At 38.6% G+C, this 7,940-nt stretch overlaps 1 pseudogene; it reads left to right on the top strand.

Moving 5' to 3' along the window:
* The first annotated feature begins 2,742 nt into the window (after window positions 1-2,742).
* LOC143599086 (uncharacterized) lies at window positions 2,743-7,202 on the top strand (annotated as a pseudogene).
* Window positions 7,203-7,940: the final 738 nt, after the last annotated feature.

The raw sequence follows: 7,940 nt of genomic DNA on the forward strand, positions 1-7,940 counted from the left end.
TTATACACTTTTCATAACAAATCCATTGAGTTTGATACTAAATTATTCGTAACATGGATTTGTAGGTTCTAATGAAGAATTGGTCCAAATAAACAAGAAATAACAACCAAAAGGACACAATTCAGAAACCGAGCAAAACCAGGGAATGAAGCAACAAGGTCCGAAATGGGAATGAAGCAACTTGGTCCGAAGGAAAACTGATGAACAACCAATAGAAAGAACGAAGCCGGAAGAAATGAAAATCAAAAGCAAAGACAGGACTTGAAGATAAAAACAATAACAAGACACTGGCGAAACTTATGGGCTGTAAAGATTTGAAGACTAAAGAGCAGCTGAAACATATGACCCATATAGATTTCCAGCATTAGTTGACACTTATGGGTTGTAAACACCCTTACGACCCATAAAGAACCGTCGGTCATTATTGTATCACAAAAGTCGTCGTCGGTGCAACCAAGATCTAGAAAATCCGGAATAGATAATATCAAGACATTAAAAAATAAAACTTATGGGTCATAAAGCAACCTTACGACCCATAAAGGCTGTCGGTATGAAACACAATCCTAAAAATCTGGTGTTGGAGATAAGATAAGATAAAAAGTTACTCTTATGGGTCATAAGGATACTGTTGAAAACATTATGACTCATAAGTATTCCAGATTTTCAGCTATAAATAGCAGCCCGAGTTTCAGCTAAAAAGACACCATTTCTCACATCTCTTCTCTCTAATTAGCTAAATAAACTCCATAGGAGTGCCAAGGAGGTTCCAGGAGTCTCGAGGAGGTCCAAACCACATCCCGGGAGTTCCGAAGCTCTTCCCGAACACCCCACGAGTAGTATGTCTTTACTTTGTAAGTTTACTTTGGTTATGTTAATTGCTATGTTAGGCTAATAATCTATTAGTTTCGACATTAAGGGCTCTATTTTGTATTGTGATTCGAATGTAAAATAGTTATGTGATTTTATTGTTGAAAGGTTTCGTTTGTAAAATTTTTCTAACTTTAAATCCGAAACTCTGTTAGGATTCAAATTAGTTTGTTGATGAACCTGATCAATTTATTAATATGCTAATGACGTTCTTCAAAGTTAAAATATGAAATACGATTTTAATCTTGATAACTAAGGAACAAATAACGGTTTTGCGTTTGCCTATGAATTCAATCTCGTTATAGAAATTATACAATGTGATTTAGTATTCTGAGCGGCGTGAACAATAAATGATAATTAATACTTTCATCACATGCAACTCGCACGTTAAGATCTGAATGGCGTGAGTTTAGGGTAGCAAGTTGGCTCTAACTAACGAACTGCGCTTAGTTAGACACAGATGGAGGGAACGTCCGAACGGCGTGGCGTTTAGTATTGATACAAATCTTTTAATAATAAAAATCATTGCACCATAATTATTGATGATCGTAGTTTGAATCAAAAGTATGAAATACCCCTTGTGTCGGAACTATCTTTAATAATTGTTTGTTAGTTATTTTATCTCTTAGTTATATGTTAAAAAATTGTACTACTACTATTTAGTTTATGCTTATATAATTTATTATTTACACAAATCCCCCCTGTTACGAATACTAGTTCTAAATCGTTCTCGGTTATAAATTGTTAAAACGCAATCCTTGTGGACACGAACCTTACTTCCACTCATACTATCCCTAATAGTGTGTAACATAGTGAGTTCACATTTATAAATTTATTTGCTGGAGCTGACGACACCCAACAAATTGGCGTCGTTGCCGGGGACTGCTTCCAAAATTTCACTTTTATGCCAAGATCATTAAGAACTGGTAAAACACTCAATATCGATCTAGAAATAGAAAAAACCGCGAAGAGATTAAGGAAACAGGCGAAACTTCGAAAGAAGTTAGAAAATCCTTCAACCTCTACTCAATCACCATCGGTCGTTGACATTTGGGAAAACATTTCCTTGTCAAGTGACTCTGACTCATATTCCACTCCCACGTCACAAAACTCGACTTCGACCCAAGATTCGAAGCCAATGGATTTAGCGAACCCAGTCGAGCAAACCTTTCGAGAATGGGCGAACCGCGATGTTCCCCAACAACCTCTTTGTATCAATTATCCCGCTATGCCAAATTTCGAGCTAAAATCAGGCCTAATCCATTTATTGCCAACTTCCGAGGCTTGGAGAATGAAGATTCTCACAATTTCCTCAAAGAATTCCACGTCGTGTGCACCAGAATGAAGCCAAATGATGTCACAGAAGATCAAATCAAACTTAGGGCATTCCCCTTTGCTTTGCAAGATTCAGCGAAACATTGGTTGTATACCCTACCGCCAGGGTCAGTGACAATCTGGAATGGTCTTGCGAGAACTTTTCTTGACACATACTTCCCTAAAGAAAAAGCGTCTACTCTTCGTAGAGAAATCACAAGAATCAAACAAGCAAAAAGAGAGCCTTTACATGCTTACTGGGAAATATTCAAAGAGCTATGTAGCAAATGTCCTCAACATGGAGTCTCGGAGCATCAACTACTTCAATACTTCTGTCAAGGAATGGCACCCATGGAGAGACGATTACTGAGTGCCTCAAGTGGAGGAAACCTACTCGACAAAACCGCAACTCAAATCAGAGCCATAATCCAATCGGATTCGGATGACACAAAACACTCGACACATGAAGAAGAAGAATGGTATCCAGATGTACCACGTGCTGTGAAAGGAGTGAGTACTCCTCACATTGAAACTTAATTGGCTGAGTTAGAAAAAGCAGTCATGATGCTTACAAAGGATAAAGCAACTGAAGCACCACAACGAGCATGTGGAATATGCTTAGAAACAGGACACCCCACTGATATGTGTCCAATGCTGCAAGACAATGTCGAACAAGCGAATGCAGTTGGCGGATATCCTGTACTAAACACAAGCCATTACGATCAACCACGAGTAAATCAGAATTGGGGACAACCCACAAACTTTGGCTACCAACAAAGACCACCTCAATATCAACCACGTCAACCCTATCCAAACCAACAAAATTTCCAACATCGTCAACAACCACAAACACAACAACCAAGTAGCTCCGGAATGTCTTAAGAAGACATTGTGAAGAATCTGGCTACCAGTACTCAAACGTTCCAACAAGAAACAAAGGCTAGCATCAAGAATCTAGAGCAACAGATGGCTCAATTAGCTAGCTCAGTGAGTAGACTCGAATCTCAAGGAAAACTACCCGCACAAACAGTAACAAACCCCAAGCACAACACTTGTGCCATCACATTGAGAAGTGGAAGGAAGTACGACGGGCCAGAATTGCAAGAATAAGAACAAGAGGTCGTTTCTGAAAAGAATACCGAAGAGAAAAAGGATACTTCAAAGTCAACTGAAGTAATACCTAAGTTCAAAGTCCCTATTCCATTTCCCTCAAGATTTTTAAGCACAAAGAAAGAAAGAAAAGAGCATGAGATCATGGAGACGTTTCGAAAGGTGAAAGTAAATATTCCCCTCCTTGATGCCATCAAACAAGTCCCTCGATATGCTAAGTTCTTGAAAGAAATTTTCACTGCAAAGAAAAAGCTTAAAGGGAATGAAACCGTCAAGGTCAACGAGAATGTCTCAGCCGTCTTACAAAAGAGACTTCCACCAAAGTGCAAGGATCCTGGTGTTTTCACTATTCCTTGTAAAATGGGAAATCTAAGCATACCAAGAGCTATGCTTGACCTCGGAGCCTCCATCAACGTCTTACCATATTCTATTTTCAAAACTCTCAACGTAGGACCGTTGAAAAAGGACAGGGGTGTCATTCAATTGGCTGACAAATCCATGGTCCACCCAAAAGGTGTATTAGAGGACGTGTTAGTGCAAGTGAATGAGCTTGTATTTCCCGCTGATTTCTATGTGCTAGACATGGAAGATGGTGACACTTCAGACTCAAGTTCCATCCTGTTGGGAAGACCGTTCCTGAAGACTACTAAAACAAAGATTGATGTTTATAGTGGCACCCTCTCCATGGAATTTGATGGAGAGATCATAAATTTCAATATTTATGATGCTATGCGGTATCCAAGCGATGTTTCATCTGTGAATTGGTTAGATGTAATCGATCCTTTAACTGATGATTACTTCGAGCTATCTAACCATGACACTCTAGCACTAATATTGAACAAAAGCCTTGATGAAGCATCAACAAAAGAACTCGCTGAAAAGTTTAAACTTGAAGATGAGCAGATAGAGATGGTATCCCTCATGGATACACAACCTAGGTATGAAACAACCAAACTGCAATTACAAGTTACCGAACAAAAGCTCCTACCATCCATTGTGCAACCACCAGATCTAGAGTTAAAGACTCATCCTAATCATCTTAAGTACGCTTATCTTGGAGATAATGACACATTGCCAGTAATCATATCCAACAAACTATCCAAGAACCAAGAGGATGAATTGGTAAACATACGTAAGCAATACAAGGAAGCAATCGGTTGGACCATAGTTGACATCAAAGGTCTGAGTCCATCCCTCTGTATGCACAAGATCCTCATGGAAGATGATTACAAGTCCACACGTGAAGCACAAAGAAGACTGGATCCTCCCATGATGGAAGTTGTCAAGAAAGAGATTCTGAAACTACTCAATGCAGGTATGATTTACCCAATCTCTGATAGCAAATGGGTAAGTCCAGTTCAAGTAGTACCCAAAAAGACCGGTATCACTGTTACAAAGAATGAACAAGGCGAATTGGTTCCCACTCGTGTTCAAAATGAGTGGAGAGTGTGTATTGATTACAGAAGGCTGAATGCCTCTACTCGAAAAGATCACTTCCCTTTACCTTTCATCAATCAAATGTTGGAGAGGTTAGCAGGTAAACTCATTATTGTTGCTTAGATGGATACTCTGGTTTCCACCAGATACCTGTTGCACCCGAAGACCAAGAAAAGACAATGTTTACGTGTCCTTTTGGTACGTTTGCATACCGGCGAATGCCATTCGGTCTTTGTAATGCCCCAGCTACCTTTCAAAGATGCATGGTAAGTATTTTCTCAGATTATGTGGAAGAAATAATTGATGTTTTTATGGACGACTTTACTTTTTATGGAAACTCTTTTAGTGAATGTTTAGATAATCTGAAAAATATTTTGGAAATATGCATTGAGACCAATCTTGTGTTAAATTATGAAAAAATGCCATTTTATGGTAGATCAAGGTCTCATTCTTGGACATGTTATTTCAGCAAAAGGGTTAGAGGTAGATAAAGAGAAAATTGATGTTCTCAAAACTTTACCTTACCCTAAAAGTGTACGAGAAGTACGCTCTTTTCTTGGACACGCAGGTTTTTACAGGAGATTCATCAAAGATTTTTCGAAGATCAGCAAACCTTTGTGCGAACTCACAAAAGGATGTAGAGTTCGTCTTATCAGAAGAGTGTAGAGAAGCCTTCGATGCATTGAAGGAGATGTTGGTAACATCACCCATAATCCAACCACCTGATTGGGACCTCCCATTCGAGATTATGTGTGATGCCAACAACTATGCAGTGGGAGCAGTGCTAGGGCAAAGAAAAGACAAAGTGCCATACGTGATTTACTACGCTTCTAAAGTCCTAGATGGAGCTCAACGCAAATATTCGACTACCGAAAAAGAGCTTTTAGCTATTGTCTTTGCTTTGGAAAAGTTTAGGCAATATCTACTCGGTACCAAAGTAATTGTTTTCTCTGACCACGCTGCATTGAGGTATCTCATGACAAAGAAATATGCAAAGCCAAGATTGATTTGATGGGTGCTTCTACTTCAAGAGTTTGACTTAGAAATTCGAGACAAAAGTGGAAAGCACAACTTGGTGGCTGATCACTTGAGCAGGATCATCAACAATGACGATCCCATGCCATTGAATGATTTGTTCCCTGACGAAAGTTTGTTTGCTGCACAACTGGCTACCCCATGGTATGCTGATATTGTGAATTACCTGATCACAGACACTTTTCCCTCCGATCTAACTCGCGCTCAAAGAGAGAAAATTAAGGAGTCAAGACATTACGTTTGGGATGAGCCATACCTTTGGAAATATGGTACCAATCAAGTGATAAGAAGATGTGGCGACACAAGCGAGGTACCCTCAATTTTAGATTTTTGTCACTCACAAGCTTGTGGTGGACATTTTGGTCCAAAACGTACAACACATAAGGTACTTGAATCTGGTTTTTATTGGCCTAGTATATTTTTAGATTAATATATATTTTGCAAGTCATGTGAGAGATGTCAAAAGACTGGGAATTTCAGATCACGAGATCAAATGCCTCTCACACCAATCTTGGTGTGTGAGATTTTTCATGTATGGGGCATCGATTTCATGGGCCCATTTCCGTCTTCCTTTGGTAACACTTATATACTTTTGGCTATGGACTATGTCTCTAAATGGGTAGAGGCAAAAGCCACGAAAACTACTGATGCTAAAGTTGTTTCAGATTATATCAAGTCCAATATTTTTAGCAGATTTGGAATGCCAAAAGCATTTATTAGTGATAGAGGGACGCATTTCTGCAACAGAACAATCGAAGCACTTTTCAAGAAGTATGGAGTTGCACATCGCGTTTCAACAGCTTACCACCCACAAACAAATGGACAAGCAGAGGTGTCAAATCAAGAAATCAAGTCAATCCTAGAGAAAACGGTCAATCCAATTCTAAAGGATTGGAGCCTACGTCTGAATGATGCGTTATAGGCATACCGCACAGCTTATAAAACACCAACAGGTATGTCACCCTACCGACTTGTTTTTGGGAAAGCTTGTCATCTTTCGGTTGAACTAGAACATAAAGCCTTTTGGGTTTTCAAACAATTCAACATGGAGATGGACGAAGCAGGAGTTTATCGTAAATTACAACTTCAAGAGTTAGAGGAGATTCGTAATGATGCTTATGAGAACTCTCGAATTTACAAAGAAAGAACCAAAGCATTTCATGACAAGGTAGTCACACGAAAAATGTTCAGTGTAGGGCAAAAGGTTTTGTTATTTTCGTCTAAACTCAAGCTTTTTCCTGGGAAATTAAGGTCCAGATGGGTTGGACCATTTGTTGTTACTAACGTTTTTCCTCATGGTGCAGTTGAGATAACAAGTGAAAAGACAGGTAAAACGTTCAAAGTAAACGAACACCGCCTAAAATTATTTTATGAAGGGTTCCAAAAAGAAAATCATGACATGATTGACTTGGAGAACCCGACATACACGAACTGAAAAAGGTATCCACGTCTAGCCAAAGACATTAAAGAAAGGCGTTGTACGGGAGGCAATCCATAGTTTTTATTTTGTGTGTTTTTGTGTGAACTTGTTATTTTAACCTTTGTCGAGGGATACAAGAGCCTGAGAATCGAAAAACGACTAAATTTTTGGTAAGAAAAGAAAAATCAAGTACAATTCTTTGTCTCATGAACCATGGATGTCGTTAAAAATAAGTGTGGGATTTTATTTTAACAAACTTAAAAAGAAAAAAAGGTTTTGTTATATAAAGCATTCTTATGGGCCGTAAGCTTGTTCCCGTAACATCTTTATGACCCATAAGAAATCGTAGTTAAGTTTATGGGTGATCTTTTTAAAGCAATCTTATGGGCCATAAGTTTATTCTCCAAATATTTTTATGACCCATAAGAAATTCCCAAACTAAACATATGGGTGACCTTTTTTTTAAAAAAACATGTTTTACACCCTACCACCCACTGACGACACCCATAAGCGTGAACCAAGCCAAACACCAAATTCCAAGTTCGATTCTTGCTACTAGCGTTCAGTTAAAGGTTAATCTAACAATATTTTGTGTTCAGTTTGTGATTTTTGCGTGTTTTAGATAGTTGTTCTTATTTGGTACTTATGTTATATATATTTGGTTACCTTTACTTACGATTTGAATGAAGTGTGACAGAACAACTGAGATAACGAATACCGCAGGAAAGGCAGGTAATTTTGGAATTTCAAAAAACGG

The sequence above is a fragment of the Bidens hawaiensis genome, unplaced genomic scaffold (assembly GCF_021521415.1).
Source record: "Bidens hawaiensis isolate Kalapana, Puna unplaced genomic scaffold, B.hawaiensis_p1.1 tig00051466_1, whole genome shotgun sequence".
NCBI lineage: Eukaryota > Viridiplantae > Streptophyta > Magnoliopsida > Asterales > Asteraceae > Bidens > Bidens hawaiensis.